The 23,424-nt window shown below is 43.9% G+C and overlaps 1 protein-coding gene across 5 annotated transcripts in view; it reads left to right on the top strand.

The window, feature by feature from the left end:
* The window catches only part of SIPA1L1 (signal induced proliferation associated 1 like 1), an 820,039-nt gene that overhangs the window by 218,620 nt on the left and 577,995 nt on the right, over positions 1-23,424 (top strand). For all 5 annotated transcript variants that reach the window (XM_085627288.1, XM_085627286.1, XM_085627287.1 and 2 more), the window contains exon 2: positions 10,974-11,035. The gene's annotated coding sequence lies outside the window, so the exon portion shown is untranslated. The remainder of the gene's footprint in view (positions 1-10,973; positions 11,036-23,424) is intronic.

Raw genomic sequence — 23,424 nt, 5'->3', positions numbered from 1 at the left:
TATGAGAAGATGTGAGCTGGAGCTTCTCAGAGCCCTGGCTCTTCCTGCTATCGAAAATTTGGAATCTAGGTAGTTGGTTATGAGTATGAAGGGCTTTGCGGGTGATGCAAGCAGTCTTGTAAATGCATCTTCCTTCAGTGGGAAGCCAATTGAGGTACACGAGGTTCGGTGAGATCTGCTCAAATCATTAAACCTGTTAGTAGGCTGACGGCCGTGTTGAGAGCTGTTCTTAGGGGAGTGAGGTGAGTGTTTGGAGTTCCTGTGAGGATGGCATTGTCACCAGTTTTGAAAGGACTAGAAACTGAATTACCATCTTGAAATCATAATCTTCTGAGGGTTTCCCCTATCCAGTCCCCCGTCCTGAGGAAGATCCGTGTGGCTGAGGTGGAAGTTTCCCTCTTTTGCCGTCAAGTCGGATCGAAACGTCGACGCTATCCCACATCAAACCTGGACCAACAACATCCAGTTGTCCCCCTCCCAACAACAGGAGAGTAATCTCTTGATTTTTTTTTTAGAATTATGTGAACAAAGTGTACAAATCTTTACATTGTGTTTGGCCAGGATATGAAGACTGTTTGTTATCAGTCCTACATACAAGTTATGGAAATATAAGCCCCTTGAATTCCTTTGGGAATAACTTCTTCTTTTGAATTTCCTTTCAACTTTTTACACTTTTGAGCACCTTTCTTGCACGTTCCCTTTGGAGCCACCCTTTTAACATTTTTCTGACTCTATCAGGTTTGCAATTTCATTGTTGTAAATTTTTTTTTTAAATAAATACATATTGTTTTGAAATTATTGGTTGTTGCACATCATATATCCTCAAATAAACTGTTTTATGTAACCGTGAGCTGATTTTTTTTTTGTATGCTCTAAATTGTTTAATGATTAGTGTTTTAAAAAAAAAACATTTATCTTTGAGAGATTGGTCTAGGTGCATTGTTTTTTTTGTATGAATTGACACCCAGGTCCAAGGACTTTTCGTTGGGTTACCCCATTGATTATAATGGGTGATTTACAGTATCGAAAGCTGCCGATAAGTTAAGTAGGATTAGGAGGCATGCATCACTTTCATCCAAGGAACTGTGAATGTCATCCGAGATATTGAGCATAGCAGTTTCCGTGCTACAGCCTATGTGTCGGGGTCAAATCTGTTAATATGTTGGTTGAGTTGAAGAAGGATGCATTTCTTCATTGTTTTGGCTGGGAACAGGAGGTTGGTGATAGGTCTGAGGTTATTGAGGTCATTATGGTCAACCCCTGTTTTTTTGAGTATGGATATGATTTGGCCTAGTTGGAAGGAGTCAGGAAACCGTCCTGAGGAGAGAGATGCGTTGATGGTTTTTGTCCAGAATGGAGCGATTATATGGTTGAGGTTTTGTACTAATGTGGATTGCGAGGGGATCGGTGGTGTGGGATGTGGTCTTCAAATTAGCAATTATATTGAAGACTTCACTTTCTGTCATAGGTTTGAAGTCAGACCAATTAGCATAATTGTTTCAGTTGAAGAAGATCATAGTTGACATATGTTTTTCTTGGGGGTCATTCGGTCATTAGTTATATCCATCCATCGTTGCCCCCACTCCAGATCTGAGTCAGTGTGGTGGGTTGGTACGGAGGACGGATTTGCAACTTTGATGATGGATTGCTCCTTTTTTGCTACTTTATCAGTGAAGAAGTTGGCAATTTCTTCCCAACTGTCATTGGTGGCTGTTGTTTATTGAGGGGAGGTAAGGGTAGTTTGTCGTTTAATGATTTAGAAGAGCTCCCTAGGTCTTTTCTAAGTACAGTCAAGTTGGTTGGGAAAGAAGGTGTCTTTCTCTAGATCTTTTTCTTATATGAAAGCAGTGTAGATCTTAGGATTAAGAGGTGCTCTGTTGAAGCGTACTGTCTTCATATCCTTTCTGACTGAGTTGTCTCCTCTCGTTCAGATCTAAGTTGAACCAGGATTTTGATTATATTCTTCTGTTTTGTTTTAGCGTCATCTTTTTCACTCCCCCTTTCATCTCACTAGCTAAAGCCATGCTCTCATCCTGTGGTTAGTCAGTGCCATGCTGTGTGAGAGCTGCGTGTCAGCACAGACACCACGCCCAGCACAAGTTTGAAAAGGCCTGAGTCTGATAGGAGATGAGACCGTAGATTTTAGAAAGTCTGCACTCGCGTTCCTTGGGTCTCTGGCGTCAGAGGCAGGAGAAAGTGTTAGAAACAAGACCATCAGCTGCCATTTCATGCCTATTTCCGGTGTTTGGGTAACAGGGGGGGGGGGTGCATTCAACGCGGTTTTGTGGAAGGCAGCCTTCATAGTAGCAGTTCCTTCACTTCATAGAGTAAAGTAAGTCCAGGCATTGTGTACCCAGCATAGTCTATTTTCCAGAAGTCGTCTTAGATTTAGCATTTTCTTATTAATGAAACCAACCAATTTAGCTCTGGCATATAAATCACTGGGTAAGCTTTCTTGTGAATTATTTCCCCTTGTTCAGTGCTCAGTTAATTTCCAGGATCTTTAGCTTCCACCAATAAATAAAATATTAAACGCAACATTTGATCTCTCTCAGTGGGAAAAAAAAAATAATAAATAAAGCTCTCACAATTATAGCGCTGTTCTTAGACCATTATTCAGCACATCTGATAAGCTGACCCTTCCAGACCCATCCTTAAAGCAAGCGTCTATTTATGAGTCCTGCCAAGTGTGTAGAAACACTCCTTGAAAATGCAGAACTGTCAACTAAGTCACACTGCCCCACAATGCACTTCATTTTCTTTTTCCTACGAGTCTTGTTAAACCTACTCTATAGCGTCAATGTACTACCAAAGAAAACACGTTTTAGAATGCATGTTTTTAATTTCCTTGCAATGCGCTTTCTATTTAAAATTAGATTTCTAATAATACACTCTGATGCATAAATCACAGTTGAAATATTACCACATTATCCCCATTAAAAATTTGCTTAAAACATTGAAAGACTTGGCTGCAGTCTTAGTCAAACAATGAATACTAAATGGATGACACCCAAATGATCTAAATCCCTCTAAAGACAACTAAAATCAATTAGTTACCATCTTGTGGATCATGTGACATTTGTAAACCATTCAAGTTTCATCCTTGCGGTGTATTAGTTATGTATTTTACACCCCCCACCCCTTTTTCCTCTCTACAGGTACCCACACAGGAACACTCCTACATCTCAGTCAGAAACCTTCCTCCTCATCCCTACATGACTGACTGCTTCTTGGAGCTTAATATGGGCACCAGGTGCTGAACCAAAACCCGTGTCACTGTACCCCCATGTTCAGTTTACTTGCTTTCACAATTCAAAAAGACTTTAGACCAATATTCCTCCATTGAAAACACACATTTCTCAAAATTTCAGCATGACCTGCTTCAGTAGTCGGTCGTATCAGCCTTGGGTGAGGAATTGATACCCCTCCACCCAGGAAAGGGGGGAGGGGTTATATTGAATCTCATAAAAGGACTCTAATCTGAGATGAGAACTTGCCTCTTCATAGAAGCTCCTTCTAAGACCCACTGCAAACTGTCACTCCTCTCACAGTCTGTTCAACCCATCAGGTCCACTTGTAAATTCCAGGCTTTCACACCCCATTCGCAGTGCCTCACCATGACCAATCGACTGAGTCTCCTCTCTAAGAAGCACAAATAGCTACATGACCTGACATGTCAACCAGTCAGACTGTGTTGTGAATAATCCAAGTCACGTTTACTTCTCCATGTTATGAAGTAAGTTTGAACAAACATAATTCAAACTCAACATTTACATCACAAAGGTCATTCTTGTGGTTCAATTAACACAACCATGTAATCTGCTCACTTATGCATGTTATTATAAAAGTCGCCAGAACCATCTAGGTTGCAGTTACTAGTTATGTATTGTATGTGTACACATGCACGCACACACACTAAACCAAAGTTTAAAGTGATGTTATAGTTGGGTATGCACGGTTAAAATCTATGCTCAGTGAAGAAGTTGGGTAAATCTGATTTTAAAAAAAATAAAAAAAACTACACTGGAAAAAAATAGATAAAATTGATGTTCTAATTTGGTAAAGTAATAAGATCTTACTTAACAATGAAAAAAACCCTAAAGAGTAACTGAAAAAAAAACCCTTAATTTAGTTAGGTATCGTAATATCTTACTTTCTGATAAAAGAAAATCAGAAATTCACTGAAATCAAAAAATTGAAGTGACATTATAGTTAGGCCTCGTAAAAATATAAGATTGTTTAAACAAAACTGAAATTCACGCTGTCATGAGTGATGTCATATGTGAGGTCATAAGCAGTGCATTGCGGGGGAGCAATAATTATCGTTAGCTGATCTAAATATAACTGCTGAATTTCTCTAGTTTTGTACAAGTGAAATATCACCCTAACTATAACGTCCCTGTAACCGTTTTTTATCCAGTGAATTTCTAAGGTTTTTTAAATTCTATTTCCTAACTATAATGCCCCTGTAACCTCTGGTTTTTTCTGTGAATTTCTATGATTTTTAAAAGTCGATTCCTCACTATAATGTCCCTGTAACTTTCTGTGTGTATTTTTTTTAATTTGTACGTTTTTGGAAAATCTATTTGTTTATTGTAAGGTCCATTTAAATACTACACAATAGTTTATTACATAGTCCTGAGTTGGAAAATAAAGCTACCAATTACTTAAATTGTTTCTTAATTTTTGAAATGTTCTTTCTCTTGAACACCCTTACCCCCCAATACACTCTTAAGTCTTACCTTAGTGTACCTAGCAACCCAGTGCAACCAGTAGGTCACAAGTTAATAACACATTCTAGAAGGAGCATGCTGCTTCCACATAAAATACAGCAGGTGTGCTTTACTGCACAGATTCTAAAGCATATCAATGTCTGTATTACATTTCTTTCTTTAAACAACAACCAATAATAAGACTTCTTGCTAAGACATCCAACACTACCTAATTGTATTCACTTTCATGCTGATCGCATCCAATGAATTGTATCTTTAAGAAAAAAACTCCTCCATTTTAACTGCTTTTTATCTGGAAAGCTACATTATTCAGCTCCAGCCTTCTTCTGACTGCTATTGCTCCTTCACTTCAAAACGCTTAGAGTATGGATTGTGGGCCACAGCTATATCTATTGGGCTAAAGAGGCTGCAAAAAAGAGGTATTGACAGCGACGTGGGTTTGCTAAATGTGCAGATTACTTGGTTTGGCCAGAAAGGGTTAAAGTTTCATCAGTTGCTAGCTTTGGTTAAATCCATTGTGGATTACCAAGCTCCTCGCCTCATGATTGTGCAGTGTGGTGGCAATGACCTAGGCACATTGACCGGGCTAGGCTTGGAAATCCTATTGAAAGAAACCTTTGCAGAACGGCTATCGCTTTTCCCCTCACACTGTCTTGGTGTACTCTAATATATGACAAAGACCGAAATGGAGAGGAAACAGGTTAAAACTATTTCTGCATTCCTCAGAGCCATTGCATGGGCTCTATAACAATCTGCATTTGAATTCTTTGCAGGATGATTATGTCCTATGTGGTAATGGCGCTTCTCTATTAACGGTCTGTGTTTAACTGTACTTTCTTTATTAGATTATGGTGCTCAGGGAGGGGATAATCATCCTATACGCCACAGTCCAGACCCCTAAGAGATCTTTAACAATATGCTAACAGGCCCTCGCACACATAAATAGCTTCTTTGTACACATTTAGTAGTGCAATAAGTTATAACAATCCATGAGTATTGGTGTGATGTTGTTTTATTTCTCATTCCAGTTGCTCCAGCCAACACGTGTTTAGTTGCTATGGGATTATGGCCTGCGACTTCCTCAGGGCTGTATCACTTTAGTAGAATAAATGTTGCCTTCCTGCTGGTTATACTTCCGTCCCGGCCTTCTTTGGCCTGGGATGATACACAACACTTATGTATCCCGTTGTTCATTGAACTTTATTTTAAATCTGACACACACGTTGCTTCAGTGTCGTGACTGCATTGGAACAGAAAAAAAGTCCCTAAGTGGCAGCAGACGGGTCCTAGGGCGGATCTCCAGAGCCCACAAAGTACATACACATTTAAGTATATACAAGAGGTCTCAAATGCTCGACCTAAAAATTTTAACTATATAATTAATTCTAACCATCACAGTAGATAACTCACTTAATGAATCTCTATAAAAACATTGATCAGAATCTCACTATTTCTATAAGAATACTCATTAATTCACCAATATTCGCAATGACATTGATAGTCGTGATGTCCCTGCGATGGTACACGTGGGTACGCTGGCGGTCGCGGCATTGTCTCGAATATCGCACGAAAAAATACTACTTTTGGAGACACAACTTGTGTCACTAACACCTCCATTTCTCAACCATGGGGTCAGAGTATCTCGACCCTGACCCCTTATGTGGGCTTTTACACACATTTTCAGCCCCGGGAACCGTTCCTTATAGATAAAATGGCGTACGCATCTTTCTATTCAGGTTCTGACCAGCCAATCAGAGCATTGCCGTTGGTGCGTGCATTCGCAAATCACTGCAAAACCACAGCGAAATGTCCGTGGCCAGAAATATCACTATAATTTTAAACTTGCATTTCTCAAACTGCTGAACGGATTTACACCAAATAAGCAAAAGGCACTTCCTTGAACCGGCATCTACCTCCCTGCCAAATTTGGTGCATGTCCCTTCAGCAGATCAGGCTGTAGAGGTGGCTAAAGGTTCCTATAGGAAGTAACATTACAAATGCAACCTTATTTCGTGCCCCAAATTCTTGGTGCCCACTGCACGGATCACCCCCAAACTTTCCCAATCACTAGTACCCACCCTGACACTTTTTTGGCAATATTTCACACAGATTGGTCAAACGACGCTAGTTATAGCCAAGTCAAAAAATGCTTTTTCTATGGAAACTAGGCCCTAACTAGAACTACCCACTGCCAGTAGTTTAAAAAAAAAAAGTGTGTGTTTGTTTGTATAAAATTCTACTTGGCCTTGGGGCAGGTTGCTTCATAAATATACTTGTCCTGTAACAAAATCCACTTGCCCCTTTGATGCCATGTAGTGCAGTGACACATCATGACCGCAATCTCATTATATAGGAGCTCTGATATAGCCTCTCTGATTATGCCAGGGCTCATACCATAGTAGTGTTTGAATACTTGCGATCCCCTTATGTTGCCACGTTTCCCCAAATCTACATACTGGGGCTGAAGGTATTGGTAAGCAATAGTTCCAGTGTTAGAATGCCCTTTTGAGTATGTGCTAACCCACTAACTTACATGATTTAAGGGTTTTAAACAAGTCTTCTCTAACCTTTTCCTATACTGAGAAATGTTTTAAATTTGCTCCTGACAATGGCAGATATAAACCTTTTTACAGAGTTGGGGAAAAAAGGGGTTGGAGGGAAAGTGAACTTGCAAACACTCAGATTTTTGCATGAGCAAATCTACACATGCACATTTGCTCATGCTAGAATGCTGTTCACAAATATTTTGTAGGAGTACTATTTCTTGTCCTACTTCTGGGAATTCTTGGGAATTCACGGAAGCAGTTTAGCTGCACGTAATGCAAGGCCATATATCATGGGTGCACTTTTGAAACTTTATTTAATAATTGGGCCCCTAATTTGGTCTGGCGTTGAGTTCCCTTTTGTGTTTATTAAAATTCTCTCTCCCTCTCCATTCTGCTCTTTCAAAAGGCAGATATCTGCACACAAACTAGTTTTTTGTTCAGTGCCAGTAACTACTGTGGCAGTGTGTGCTTTTTGAGACCAAAAAACAATATTGGCTTTTACAAATGTTTGTTATAATGGTGGAGGCCCGGCAGCTCCCACACCGATAAGATTTTATAAAAACCATGCCAAAATAAGTCACACATTGACAAAATTAAAAAGCTGACCACCGATTTCAGACCTACTGGCTTTGCCATTGCTCGTTTATTTTTGTTTCCCAATTATGGAAACTGGTTATACTGATTTTCCATTATGAATATTTTTAGGAAATACTAGCATGCATCAACACATGTTACTAAATGATGCTGCAAAGAAATGGTACCTGACATTTTACAGTCAGTTAAGCAAAATGTTTTTTTTCCATGCTTTTATTTTTTATGAACATTTATTTTGAAAGGAAAGAATCCTCAATCTTGCTTTCAAGCTTCTGCACATATTTGCATCAAATCAGAGAGCATTCTGGGAGCATTATACATAGCCTTATATTGCTAAACTTGAAAACGTTTTTATACTGGAATCTGTCAGTAGTGCAGTCAGAGCTTACAACATTTACTTAGAGCGGTCACCCTAATAACAAAGGCTTTCAATTAATGAACATGATTACAAATTTGAAGAGCATTAACATATGGGCTAGAATATTACCTTGCCTGCAGACCGTGACCTTCCCTGATCCACTATGTGGTACTGCAAACTGGCAGCCAAAGGGTGTGTGCTGCATGGCGTTGGGCCTACTTGTCCCAAGGACAAAATGCACATTACTTTTTGCCCTTGACCCCAAACAATATGTCCTGGGAGTCGGGCTATAGGAATTCCACATCTCTGAGATATATATATATATATTATCTACTGGTGGTCGCCAGTAGATAGTTATAGTTAGGACCGTGTTTCCATAGGAAATCTGAAAATTCTATTTTGAATAACTTTGGCGCCGGTTGACGAATCCTTGCGAAATTTTCAAAACTAATGGGGCGCTCCACTCAGCTCCTACCCTGAAAGTCTCGGGGTGATTCGTCAAGCAGGGGCCGAGAAAAAAGGGGGGTCCCAAAACGCGTTTTCCCCATGCATTTTCCCATAGGACCTTTAGTCGAAGGTACAGCCCGAACGGCTGAACAGAATTACTTGAAATTTGGCAAAGGGGTAGTCCTCAGGTCAGGGAAGTGCCTTTTGCATATCTGGAGTCAACCTGTTTAGTATTTCCTGAGAAAATTGCATTTAAAAGCATATACATATCTATATGCGCGCACCGTGCGCCACCCTAACGAGCGCAAGCGTAATTCTGATTGGTTGTTTGATGTCAGTCAACATTCGAATCGGTCGAAATGAGGAAGTGTCGGCCGCCATTTTGTCTGTCGCAGTGATAAGGAAAGGTGGAAAAAAGGTGGAAAATGTGAAAAGGGGGCAGGGAAGAGAGTTTCTGACCCCCTAGACTTAGTCAGGGGGTCACAGAAGGACCCTCAAGGGTGAAAACATTTTTTATTTTTTTTTCTAAATCGCGGGGTGCGCGCGCACTGTGCGAGTAGCGCACCGTGCGCGCACGGTGAAAAACCTTAAAAAATAAAATATATATTAATAAATACATAACTTAGCATTTAAAAAACCTTGCAAATTCACTTAAAAAACCATAGGTTTCACACATGTTATAGTTAGGTGGATATTTCACTCGTAAAAAACCAATGAAATTCCCCCGTTATAGTTAGTTGAGATAACTATAACTCGCGCGCCCGCAATCCTCTGCTCATGACGTCACATATTACATCATTCATGACATGGTCCGTGGCATCACTCATGACATCACTGACATCATCCTTGTGATAGAGTGGCGGTCGCGCGAGTTATAGTTATCTCAACTAACTATAACGGGGGAATTTCATTGGTTTTTTACGAGTGAAATATCCACCTAACTATAACATGTGTGAAACCTATGGTTTTTTAAGTGAATATATATATATAATATATATAATATATATATATATATATATATATATATATATATTTTAAATGTACTACCTGCTGGGCTGCAATGTAATTGTATAACTAAGTAACACACTGCATTGTAAAGGCTAATCGCAATGCAAGTTACCTTGTTGTAATAGAACACGTAGTAACTACGGACGTTTGTTGGAAATAGCTAAGCAAGGGACTTATTTATCATTAGTCATAAACAAAAGGACATCTTCAGCATTTGAAATGTATACGTTAGTGTAGCATTAACAACTAAAGCCACAAAGACGAACCGTTAAAAGATGAGTGCGTTTGTTATGTTATGTTACTAGGTATTTGTTGAGCGCACGGCTACTCCCAGGAGTGTCCCGGCGCTAGCCATAGGACCCGTAACACAAAGCCAATTCAGCTGAAGAAATAGCCATAGAGAATGTTAAAACAGCATTGTCTTTAGTTTGCGGCGGAAACACAAAAGGTCCCTTTCCTGGCGCAGATCAATAGGGAGTTTATTCCATAATGACGATACCAGAACCTGAAAACCTTTGTATGTTGACCTCCAGATTCCTCCTCCCACTTTAAGTGTCATTCTTTGAATATTTCCATCTTATCATTGAGGACTCCTTGCAATTAATGTTTATGAACATTCCATAGCCACTAATCTGCAACTACACAATTAGTTTTATTTTAGGGAAAGGACATTTAGTGGAGAAACGAAAATGAGTTGGCAGATAGGGGACTAGTAATAATTTTGGTTTCTGTGCAACTAATCATACTTGATTTAGTTATACATCAGAATATTTTGGAGGAACAGAGAACTGCGAATATATCTTGAATCCTTCATCTTACCTGCTGGGTTCTGCAGTTGCGAAAGTGTTGCATCTTCCATATGTACACTTTGGTTTCCACACCAACATTTTGACTCCCATCTTGAGTTCCTCCCATCCTTATCCAGTTCTTCTTGCCAACTCCCGCCAGGTGTCATGCCACTTAACTCGATTTTCTAATCCCTAGGTTTTTGGTTGCATCTTTAATTTTGTCTTTCTCACATCTACTAAGATCACGACTTGAAGCACCACCAACCTGGGAGTTTGGTCCACATGTTCCAGGACTTGGCCTAAGCCAGGCCACGAGCCAACTCATTCCTCCCTCTCGTCTCTTCAAGAGTAGTCAGCAGCCTCCCATTTCAGTTTTTATTACATGCTTATTTGAGAAATATGCTCACTATATTATAAATTCTGCAAAGTTTATTTTATACTTTGCTGTTTTGGATACAGTTACGAAGGAATTTAAAGCATTGTCTTTCTTTTCCTGCAGGGAACTGTTGGGGATTGCATCTGTGGAGGATTGACACGCAAAATAAAGTAAAAACAGGCATGGTAAGAATACTTCTAGTGCTTTTGATTTATGAAGTGGTGATATTTGATGCTGAAATGTGCTTAACTTTTTGTCATGTATTCGTTCTATTATTTTTTAATTTGTTGAGATTGTTACATTATCGTTTACTGCAGGTGCATTTTATAAACCATGTCTTTGGTTCTTGAAAATGTATGAAACGGCAGATACCCGAGGGTGTGCCATTGTGCCGTTTTGGCACTGGTGCATATAACTTCAGCTTTTAACCGGTCCTGCACATGGCTATCTTCACAGGCTGTGCTTTTAGATCTTTTAAATACTAGATTCTTTCTGCTGCATATTTTATGGAGTTTCTCAACGTCCCCTCTTAAAAAGTTTACTTCATGAATCATTATGTCCATTATGTTCCTCATCTGAGGCTGAGGATTTATAGATTCTCCATTCCAACAGATCCTTAAAAAGCAATGGTCTCTGGGAGAACCAAGATGCTGCAGTGTTCAACTCACATAGGATTTGGCCATCTTTTAGTAAAAAGAGAGCATACTTTTCAGTCCAATGCCTCTGGAAGCACTTGTCTGTACCGTGCTGTCTTATCGCGTATTTTTAGCTGTGGTCTATGTTTTATATCGGATTAGATTGGGTTTGCCAAAGTTCTGTACGCAAAGTCTTTGCAGTTTTACCAAAGCGAGAGAGAGCCTGTCTGAGCTATCAGTAATGTTATACTGAAGGATCTGTATTGACTTCCAGTTTGGGAGGATATTCGCCGCAAAGTTCTGGCCGATCACAAGTTATTTTATATAGAGGTGAAGCTTTATAGTTCTGTGAGCGATCACATGTCATTTTTCACAGACATAAAGTTAGTTCACAGAATGTATTTTTCAGGCCTGTCTTTGACATTTATTTGAAGAGGATTGTTTTCCAAGTGGCATCAGAGGAATCTGAAATGTCTCTTCCTTTTTCACAAACATTAAAGCATTGTTTGCTATTTCAGCTTGTGTTGGAACCCATTCGGGGGATGGGTGGCGGTTCAAGAGGCAAGCAAAGGTTACTTGGCCCCCACTTACTTTGTACACCCCTTCAGTATTTGACCCTCAGGAGTAGCAAGGTGGTCAGTGCAAGTTTTTTCAGGGAGGTAGTGTGGGGCAGAGACTCAGAACTCATGAGTTAGTAGACATAAAAATTGAATCACGGTGCTACTTTTTTTTCTGAAAAGAAAAGTATTTTTAATATTCCCTAAAATGCAATATGTCGCACAGAAATAATGAAGGCTTAATGTTCTTGATATGAGCTATGGGGGTCTTCTACACTAAGTAATCAGCTTTAATGTAAGTGCATGTGCTGGCTTATTATCGAATTCCTTAGTTCTGTGACTTGTAGGTCAGTACTTAAAATGTTTCCATCACTGAGTGTTTCAAGTTATGGCATTGTCCCGAGCCCCTTTAGTTCAATGGTGAGGCCTTAGTAAAATTTCTACAGTTTCTGGCTTTACCTTCGTATTGACTCTCTGATACGATGAGTGGGAGTGTCTGTGTGTGTGTCTGAGGGGGCACCTGCCTTTTGATTCTGTGTGCTGGTCAGCAGTTCTTGGAGGTGGGGGGGGGGGGATCACCTTTCATTTGCCTAGGGTCTCTGTGGACACGAGACCAGCGCCAGTCACTTAGGTACTGCGTGGCACATCTTCTGAGGAAATTAGGGCGGTTGCTCATAGCTGGTGGTGTTTGAGATCATGTTCAGTCTTTATTTTTTTACTTAGTTTATTGACTTTCCATATTGCATACATTCAAATAACGTAGTAGTTGTATTACAACTGTCCACAGCATGTGAGACGGCATTAGATTCACAGTTACACACAACCATTGAGCTGACATGCAGTATTGCAGTGAAATAGACCAGAAACCAAAATCAACAATTATAACTAACTACAAACTAGCTCTTTGAGAGTGTGGGAGATGCCAGGGGATGAGTCTGATAATGTATGAGTGGTTATGCAGTGTACGGGAACGCAGATATGCAGGGCTCAGTGACCAGACCTCATCCATTCTGAGGGTGTTCCATAATGAGAGAGGTGGGCCTGAGATCATGGTTGATCATAGCCGTAGAACACTTAGGTGAATTGTCACAGCAGCAGTTGCACCTGTTGCATGATGAATGGGTGAATTGAGGCTAGGTTGGGGAGGCTAAGAGATCCACTGCAAACTCGCGCAGGTGCCAGTGGCACACTCCACGATGCGCTGCAGTTTGAGGCTATCCAGATCTTCTGTACTCTACCAATGGAAGAGCATTCTTGTGGAAGATCAGTTCTACCCTGAAAAAATATAGGAAACATTATGGATAGTAATTTCCAATGATGAGACCTCACATTTGCCATTATACTGTTATGTTCATTAATAATTTGGATTCACCTGTTTAAGTGACATTTCATAATATGATGGAGAGCGCTTGCGGTCTTTGTCTCCTTGTTTGCTATATTCATAGACTCAAACATATTTCAGAAAAGAGGCTGTTAATGTTCCAAATTATTAAATGATTATTGTTAAACTAGCCATGATCACGAGGGAGGCCAGATAACAAGGATTTTGTTACCCTTCGCATTTGCACTTGTTTCCTTTGGTTACCCTTGGCATTCACACTTGAGGGAAGAAACACTGGAGTTTCCCGGCAGTTTGCAGAAAATGGTGTAGCGAAAGTAGAGTCCTACAAATACTTGGGACTAACTGTCTTCCTGTTAATATTGGACAGATCCATTAGAGCATGTAGCCATCTGGCCTGTAGTGTCCTCAAGTGGTTTGGTCAAGTTCAGTTTTACATACGGCGGATTGTCTGACTCTTAATTATGGGCTTCTAAATGCAGAATACCTAGATTGGCTCTTTATAGAGTAGAACTATTGGATTGTGGCCAGAGTTTTTACTGGCAAACAGTTGAGATGCGTGCCTTGAAATATATATATATATCAGTGCGTTTGGCTTAAACCAGTCGGAAGAACTGTACATACATCTTTAACAAGGAAAGATGATTGTAAATTATGCGGAATTACAAGGATGGATTACCTGTATCAAATTTCGAACCTTGGGTCCAAGGATCAAACTCATGTGTTTTTGTCTCTTAACCATGAATACGGACAGTCTCTGAAATGAAAATAATTCTGCGTGGTTCTTGCAGCGTGCGCGCACGGCATAAATGCTTTAAAATAAAATTGCAATGTCAATTCCCCCGTGTGCGCACGCTGTGTGCAGCGCACTGTGCGTGCATGGCTTATTTCACGATAACAGTTTATGCCAAAACCCTTAACAACAAAGCGTATCATGTGTCCTCCTTGTGCGGACGGTGCGCGAAGCGCACCGTGCGTACATGGCCCATTAGGCGTAACGTGGGCGCGCGGTGCGCGTAGCGCACTGCGTGCCCACCGTGCGTGCACGGTGCGCAAAGTGCACCGTGCGTGCACGGCACTAACTGCGTAAAGTGGGCGCGAGGTGCGCAAAGCGCACCGCCTGCTCACCGTGCGCGCACGGAACGAACTGCGTGAAGTGGGCGCGCGGTGCGCAAAGCGCACCGCGTGCCCACCGTGCGCGAAGCGCACCGTGCGCGCACGGCACGAACGGCGTAAAGTAACTTAGCATTTAAAAAAACGTACAAATTCACTGAAAAAACCATAGGTTTCACACACGTTATAGTTAGGAATTAGCATTTAAAAAACCTTGCAAATTCACTTAAAAAAACCATAGGTTTCACACATGTTATAGTTAACTGGGCATTTTCCTCATGAAAAACCAATGAAATTCCCCCGTTATAGTTAGTGCAGGCAACTATAACTCACGCGACCGTAATCCGCTGCTGATGACGTCAGATATTACATCACTGATGACATATGTGTCTTTCTGAAAAAAATAAATAAATATATGTATAGCTATAAAAAAAAAGGAAGAAGACATGGGTATATAAATGTGTAAATACAGTGATGTAATATCTGACGTCATCAGCAGCGGATTACGGTCGCGTGAGTTATAGTTGCCTGCACTAACTATAACGGGGGAATTTCATTGGTTTTTCATGAGGAAAATGCCCAGCTAACTATAACGTGTGAAACCTATGGTTTTTTAAGTGAATTTGCAAGGTTTTTTAAATGCTAATTCCTAACTATAACGTGTGTGAAACCTATGGTTTTTTCAGTGAATTATATATATATATATATATATATATATATATATATATATATATTCTCAAGAGATGTCACTGACAGACACAGCCAGACGTCTACAACCCGGGGGCCGGCGCCATTCATATGCTCAGCGTAGTACACAGCTCTTTTGCCCACATCCCGGAGGCCGGGCAGCGTAATTCTTAAGGGTTGCATAATAGGATACTAGGCGAAACTGCCATGCTTCAGCATCTGAACTATATATTAAAAATAGTACCATTTTCCTTTAAAATAACCAAACAAAGAGGTATCAGGCCAGCCAATCGTCAGCAGGACTCTTGTTAGTTACTCCCCTACATAGTAATGGCATTCTATACTTGTCACTCCTCCATTCTGACTTCCTCCCTCCGCTACCATGACTGCCCTCTAGTACCCACCCATTGCTCCCTCTCTCGACACTTAACGCTTTACCTTGCTGGTGGAGATTACCTAGTCCAAAACCCAGTCCTGTCTTCTATGGAGCTGGGGAATTTAGTTCTACTTCCATTCCCGCTGCCGCTGCCCTCTCTCCCTTGCCTTTCAAATATGTGGTGTATAGCTCCCAGAAATTCTTCGGTCTGCTCCTCGGAGGGAGCAATTCGCTAAAACTCTCAGATTGTGTGCAGCAGTAAAGAACATCGTGTGACCACTGTGTCACTGTGGGTAAGGGGCCCCTTAACCAGCACATTGCTACTTAACGTTTACCCATCAGCAGGCCTAAGTCCACCAGTCTACGAGCTCTGCCTTCGGGAATTTTTTTAGAATAGCCCAGCAGCGCTGGGTCGGGGGGGGGGGGGGGGGGATCTACAACTCCGCTATTGCACTTATCTCACGGAATATATTTCCCCAGAATCGGAATACACCAGGGCAGCTCCACGCTACATGCATGAAATCCGCTGAAGTGGCACGGTATCTGTCGCAGGTCGCGTCCTCCCTCAGACCATACCTGTGTAATCTTTCAGGTGTATAGTACACTCTGTTGATATATTTAAAATGTATCAGTCTGTGTTTTCGGTGCAAAGATATGCGTTTCGTGTTAGTGCAACAGTAGGTCCACATGGCATCATCAATTGCTATTTCCAAGTCACGTTGCCAGGCCAATCTAGCCTTAGTACACTGGTTAGCTCTCTGTGACATTGCCAATCTATAGATATGAGACAAGCTTGCCGGGGGATTTAGCTTTGATAAGGTGTGTTCGCTCTTGCACCTCAGGAGGTTCATTTAAGTCGTCCCCCAGCTGTTGTCGCTCTGTGAAACTTAAAGCGTTGAAGTAATGTGGGTGCTTCAGCAGAGTTCGTAAATTCGTCCCAAGTTATGGCGACCCCCTCTACAAATAGATCTCCCATTTTGCGAATACCCAGCGCTTGCAGGGCTCTGATGACCCCTCCGTCCCTGCAGGGGGGCAGCCAGACCGCCCAGTCCACCAACATCTCCGGGGAATATAACAACGCCCCGCTCTTTGTAGTAGTAAGGTCTGCCAGGCATGCCGGGTCGAGTTTAATGAGTGCAAGAATCCTGTTCTGCGATCCACCGGTTCGAATATGACAGCAGGGAGAGGGAGTGGGTCAGCGAACATCCTCTAGAGCTGGAGGTGTATGGGATGTTATCCGCGCCATGGATCCAGCTATGTGCTTGCGTGCCCTGTGCCGCTCTGTAATAGAGCTCCAGGTCAGGTGCACCCAGTCCCCCTAGGTGATATGGTAAAGTGAGTACCCGCCATTGTACACATGCTTGTTTGCCCGCCCAAGCTAACCTCACTAATGATTTATTTACCCGGGTGAAGAAGGAACGCGGCAGTACTATTGGTATGTTTGTAAAGAGAAATAGGAATCTAGGTAACACTACCATCTTGATGACCGAGACCCTGCCGAGCAACGATAGCGGCAGTCCAATCCATGTTTCAACGTCATCTTCTAACTTGGCCACAGCGGTTCCATAATTTTCCCGAGAGACAATGTCCAAGTCTGTGTGTAATCTAATGCCAAGATACCTGACCGAGTCGTCGGACCACCGTAGCGGGTACCCCATCTCAAACATCGATAAGGGTAAGCGGAAAGGCAATGGATTTGGTCCAATTGACCTTCAGCCCAGATAGTGCACCACCTCACGCAAGACCGGGGCTAGATTGTTGTCGGGGTCTCTCACATACAGAAGGGTATCATCAGCGTAAGTTAACAGCACTATTTTGTAGGTAGGAAAACTCACCCCTCTATGGCCATGATATTCCCTAAGTGCGCATGCCAAGGGCTCTGCTACCAGTGCATATAGCAACGGTGACAAAGGACAACCCTGCCGGGTACCTCTAGTGATGGGAATAGGGTCAATGACCAAAATCCCCAGCCTGATACGCGCAGTGGGAGCATTGTATAACACCCCTATCAGTTGTAAAAATACTGGGCCGAGTCCCATTCTGGTCAGGACCTGCCTCATAAAAGGCCACTCTACCGAGTCGAAAGCCTTCTCCATATCTAAGAAGTCCGCGATTGCCTTCTTATCGTGTTGTACATGTTGTATTGTACCGAAGACCGTACGAAGATTGTAAGTGAGGCTTCTGTCAGGCACGAATCCCGCCTGTTCCGGGGCCACCAGGTCTGGAGTCAGCAGTGCCAGTCGAGTCGCCAAAATGTTTGCGAACAATTTGGCATCCACATTCAGCAATTAAAGCGGCCTATACGATCCACACTCCTCCCGTGGTTTACCTGATTTGGGGATTGCAACTATTATAGCTTCCCTCATCGTTTGCAGCATCTGTCCCGTGACACACATGTCGTCAAATAATTCCAAAAGGTGGGGGGAGTAATAAATCTATGAAGGTCTTATAAAAGTTCACAGTAAGGCCATCCGGCCCTGGGGTGCTGCTCACCCTCATTCCCGACAGTGCTTCCAAAATCTCATCTTTTTCAATACGGAGTGCAAGGAATTCTCCACACGAGTTGGACAAAAAGGGCAGCTTGATATGTTCCAGGTAATCTAGTATTTCCCCGTCCATGTCTGATAGACGTGAGGCGTATAGGCCCGAGTAGTATTGTTTAAATCTGTTAGCTATATCTTCTTCCTCAGTGAGGAGGTCACCCTCTTCCGATCTGATTGCCATGATTAAGGTTTTATCACGTTTGGCTTTCAACCAGTTAGCCAGTACTGATCCCGGTCTATCCTCATCTCCGTATACACGTGCTGTAGCGCATTTCCCCAGGTGTTCCTCTTCACTATCCGCTGCCTCCTGGTACTCCTCCAACAGCTGCTTCATTACTTCCGCAGGCTCCCCGTCTGCCTCAGACACCTGGCGGAACTCCAACTCACCCAATCGACGCTCCAGAGCCGACAGTCTCTGGCGAATGTCGCAGAGTACCCCTGAGTGTTTTGCAATGGCCACCCCCCTAATATATACTTTGAAAGCCTCCTATACCGTCTGAAAACTGTTTACTGTCCCAATATTGTTGGCGAAAAAAGTTTTGATGGCTTCAGCCATCGTTTCTTTGAAGAGAGGGTCTAGCAATGAATAAGGGGGAAATCGTCATGTGAATGGAGGGATTGTCTTCTTGGGGGTGGACAAGACCAAGAGGAGCGGGGAGTGGTCCGACAGAGTGCGTGGTAGAACCTGACATGCACGTATTTGTGGGATAAGTGATATTGATGCCAGCCAATAGTCTATTCGAGTGTGAAGGTTATAATAGGCAGAGTAGTGTGTGAAACCTCTTTCTAGCGGATGAAGTTCCCTCCAGACATCTGTGAGGCCCTGACTAATCAGTACTCTTTCCATAGCTCTGACTGCTGATGCTGGTCTCCTGATTGGCCCACTGATCTATCTAAGCTCTGGTTCCTAACAAAGTTAAAATCCCCTCCCCAGAGCATATGTGTCATCCCACATCTGCTCACTGTGTTAGCTAATGCAGCAGAGAACTCCGGGCAGTGGTACTTAGGGCCGTATACATTAACCAGTAAAAGATCTGGTCCTCTTCCCTGACATCTGGAGATCACGAACCTCCCACCTGCGTCTGCCTTCAGCAGTCGTAGTGTGTATTCGGATCTAGGGTTCACCCATGTCATTACCCCTCTATTGTGTGAAGTGAATCCTACCGCGTTGATATTACCCTCAGTGCCCCTGGAGTGCATCATGGGACTTTGCAGAGGGAGGTGCGTATCCTGCAACAGGGCCACGTCTATCTTATGTCTGTTTAGATAGTGCAGTACTTTTCGCAGTTTGCGATGGTCATTCAGACCCCTCACATTCCACGATAGCGTCCTGAGGGAGTCTAGCGGTCTCTGGTAAACAGTTGCTCCTAACATAGCCTTGCTTACTATCATGCTTCGCAGAGCGTCCTAAAGCCTGTGACTGACATTTATACTGTACCTCTTGAAACAACATCTCTGATCTCCCCAACCTAGAAAACAAAAACAGGGTCCCAATCCTACCCCCCTCCCACATCAGACCACCCACAACTCAGTCGCGCATTAGGGACCACCCACACCACCCCCCGCCGTCCCCCAACTGGGTAAATTGTCGTGGTGTTTGTCACTTGCGGGCGGAGGTCGCTCTGTATGCAACTAATAAAATGAAAAAAACGCTGGCAACAGCATGCGTCTGTCCCTGCCCCCCTCCGCCGACCGCTAGCCATTCACCTTCCAACAAACCGCTAGTCATATATGTACTTGCCATGGTACTACTACACATCCTGCCAACTCGACCCAGCCATTAACATGCAGTGTCCCATACATCTTCCCTGACCAATGCATTAGCTGCCGTGAGGTACCTAGATACCCAACGCCTGTCCATATACCTAACCGGTGCAAGCAGCATGGCCACAGCTGTGTACCGTGGTGAGTCTATAGGTTTCTATCTCAGCACGGCCATTTGTTCGACTCTGTCTCTACCCCTTGCCTCTCTCTGCCCCCCCGCCCCCAGGATACTTATCAACAGATCACGATCAGTCGGGACTCAGTCTTGCTCCTCCAGTGATTTCCCCCAGCTGCCTCATTCAGGAGTTGACTCTCTGGACTCCGTCGTTGTTCCTTGCTCCAGTCCTTAATCTCTTTTAGTAGCACCTTCGGATCCACAAAAATGTGTGAGCGCCCCTGTCTGTTCACCCGTAGCTTAGCTGGGTACAGCATTGCATAGTCTATACCCAGATCCCGTAACTGTTTTTTCATGGGGACAAATTGTCGGCGAGCCTCTTGCCCTTGAGCAGTGAAGTCCGGGAACAGCGAGATGTTTGATCCCACAAAGGTCCGTGTCTGTTTGTCCCTCGCCGTACGAAGGGCCGCATCTCTGTCCTGGTAATTTAGCAATTTAACGATGATTGGGCGGGGCGCCTGGCGGCGGTCTGGGCCCCAAGGAGCGATGTGCCCGTTCCATCACGAACATATTCGAAAACACCTCAGTGCCCAGAAGATCGACCAGCAGTTTCTCCACAAACCGCTCCATGTTGCCCGTTTGCGTCGTCTCCGACAGGCCAGTTATCCGCAGATCACAGCGTCTCGAGCGTGCCTCCAAATCCTCTGCCTTGTCCTGTAGTACCCGCGTTAACCTCTCCAGCTGTTTGTGGTCCGCATTCAAAGTTGTCCGTGCCTCCTCGACTTCAGTTATCCGCTGTTCAGACATATCTAGTCTCTCCTCATGCTTATCCAGCCGCTCCCCCATCCTGTCCATCCGGTAGGAGAGGGCGTCAATCTTTGTGCCCAGGGATGTGATACTGTTCTGCAGTCCCTTTTCCATTGATAATAGCAGGCTACGAAAATCCGGCTCTTCATCTGTAGGCAGTGGGGGCCGAGTAGTCGCATGTGAGGTTGAGTCCTGCGACTGAGAACGCTTTTGTTCGAAGGTGAGCTTGGGTTGTGTCTTGTCTGTTCTGCCCATTGTCGTCCGTAGTTTAGAGGGGGTGATTCAAGACAGCCGAGAGCTTCCACTCAGGGGACACTCAAGCAAAGACTAGGTCTCCGACTCTCTCCCAAGGAGCTATGGCGTCGGCTTAGACCAGAAGTCGGCACGTGGTGGCTATCGGCAGTTTGCTTCAGTATGCCAGCCACCTGGGGCTTCCAGTGTCTATTCGCCAACAGCCGCACCTCGCTCCGTCAGGGTCCAGCCAGCACCTCAGCACCAATCATGAATGCCTCCCAGTGTCGCTATTGCTGCCTCACGAGTTCCTCCTCCTTGGACAGCCCCATGTGTTGACCCCTCCGCACTGTCCAGGTTTCGTGAGGTATGCTGTTCTACTTCCTAGTTGAGCTAACGCCAGACTTATATTGTCCCCTGCACAGGAATACCACTCACCACTTCAGCCCTGTCAAATCCACACCTGCAGACCCCACCGCTGATGGGCGGTCACATCCGGGGGGGGGAGGGGGGTGTAGCACCCAACAGGGCGACAGGGTGGTGTTTGCTGTCAGTGTCATTTTCACCGCTCTCCTAAAGTCCGCTGTGTCCACTCTCTGTAGAGGCCCCTGCAGTGTAAGCAGCGTGAGTTGCTACTATCCGGTTGTGGCCCGCCTTCCCTCTAGTCTGCTGGCCTCTGCCTGTGCCTCTTGAAAGTCTGTCTCCTCTGTAGGAATACAGCCTCAGCTGTGCTGTGGAGTTAGTGCCACTACACCTCCGCTAACTGCAGCAGTCCGACTGTCTTCGGTTCTGCATCCCACATGGCATTGATTTTTGTTCCACCGCCCCTCACTCCGGCTGTCACTGCACGCATAGGCGCCTATTAGGGCTTTCCCGGGCTTATCACTGAGACTTAAGGCGCTCACTTCCCCCTGGTGGGCCCCTAGATGGGTGTGTTGCAATGCCTCGAGATTTTGCCCATGAGGTTCAGGGTGGAGTCAGGCGTGCTCTGCCCTCACTGACCTCTCGTGTGTGGGTTCCTCCGCCGCACATTTCCCCCACAGCGGGCAGCCGTAGTTGTGCAGGTATTGTACGGTGGTCCCGAGCACTCCGGTGGATCGAAGGGTGTTTAAGCTCCCCTCGATGCTCCTCCTTTAATGCTGGGACACTCTTGGTCCTGCCCCAGAGGGAGTCTCAGACCCCGCCTCGCTCGCTCCACAGATCTGCCATAGTCCCCGCTGGTGCGCTCAAAGAGCCGAGTGGGTCCGGGCCTCGCAGCACAGAGGACCGGCTCTTCCAGTCCGCGCACACCCACACGCACAGTAACGCTGCTCCGCCCCGTGTGCACTTCGGATCGGGGAGTCGTGGCCCGGTACTCCGCCCGCTCTCCTGCTCCATAACTTCAGTCAGGAGGGGTCCAGAGAGGCCGGGGTCTCGGCCGCGGGATGCGGCGGTGTTCCGGTTCACGATTATCGATTTGTGTTACTTTGGAAGTTGAGAAATGTGCGGATAAATCCAGGATCGTTGATCGGCTAGGAGGAGCTCTAGGCTCAGGCAGCCATTTTCGATTCGAGCCAAGCTCCGCCCGCCTTGAAACATATATTAAATATTCTGCATAATACAATGAGTCCTGCTGTTAGGTATGATCTTGCGTAAACGTGGTACAATAGGGAAGGTGTACATTTGGTTAGATACATTTATTCCATGTCTTGTATAATTCTATAAAATATCTACTTGTCTGTGGGATTGGATGTTTCATAAATCTACTTGTCCTGTTTAAAAAAAAAAAAAAAAAAAAATCCACCTGCCCCTTTGGTGCCATTTAGTGAGCCAGTGCTCTCATTATATCAGTGCTCATATAATGGCCTCGGATTATGCAAGGATTCATATTATATATAGCAGGGTTTTGATTCGAGCAATGCCCTGATTTTACCACCTTTCCGCAAATCTACATACTGTGTCTGGAAGTAACAAGAAGGGTTGAAAATCCCTGTTGTCTGGCACACCTAAAATTTGCATGTTTAAGGGTTTTCACCAACTCTTCTCTAATCTTTTCCCACACTGTAAATGACAAAGGCAGAAGTAAAACTTTTCCCAGGGTGGAAAAAAGGGGTTGTAGGGAAAGTTAACTTGCCAACGCTCAAGAGATTTTCAGATAAGCCAATACATTCTTGTGAATTCCTGAAAGTCTGAAATGTGCACTAATGCAAGGACACACCACTATGAGTGCAATTTTGTGACTTTTCTGTTAACGATTTGGGCCTCCGATTAGGTCTGGCGTTAGCTAAGAGTTTTCATTTTTAATAAAATTAAATATAGGCTGTTTGGTTAACTTCACTGTCAATGACCGCATTCTGCTCTCTTACAAGGGTACACATTGGTGTACAAACTAGTTTCCTTCAGTGCCAAAGACTCCTATGGCACGATG

The sequence above is a fragment of the Triturus cristatus genome, chromosome 9, assembly GCF_964204655.1.
Source record: "Triturus cristatus chromosome 9, aTriCri1.1, whole genome shotgun sequence".
Taxonomy (NCBI): domain Eukaryota; kingdom Metazoa; phylum Chordata; class Amphibia; order Caudata; family Salamandridae; genus Triturus; species Triturus cristatus.
The sequence above is the reverse complement of the archived record's forward strand: the minus strand, read 5'-3'. Positions and strand labels throughout refer to the sequence as shown.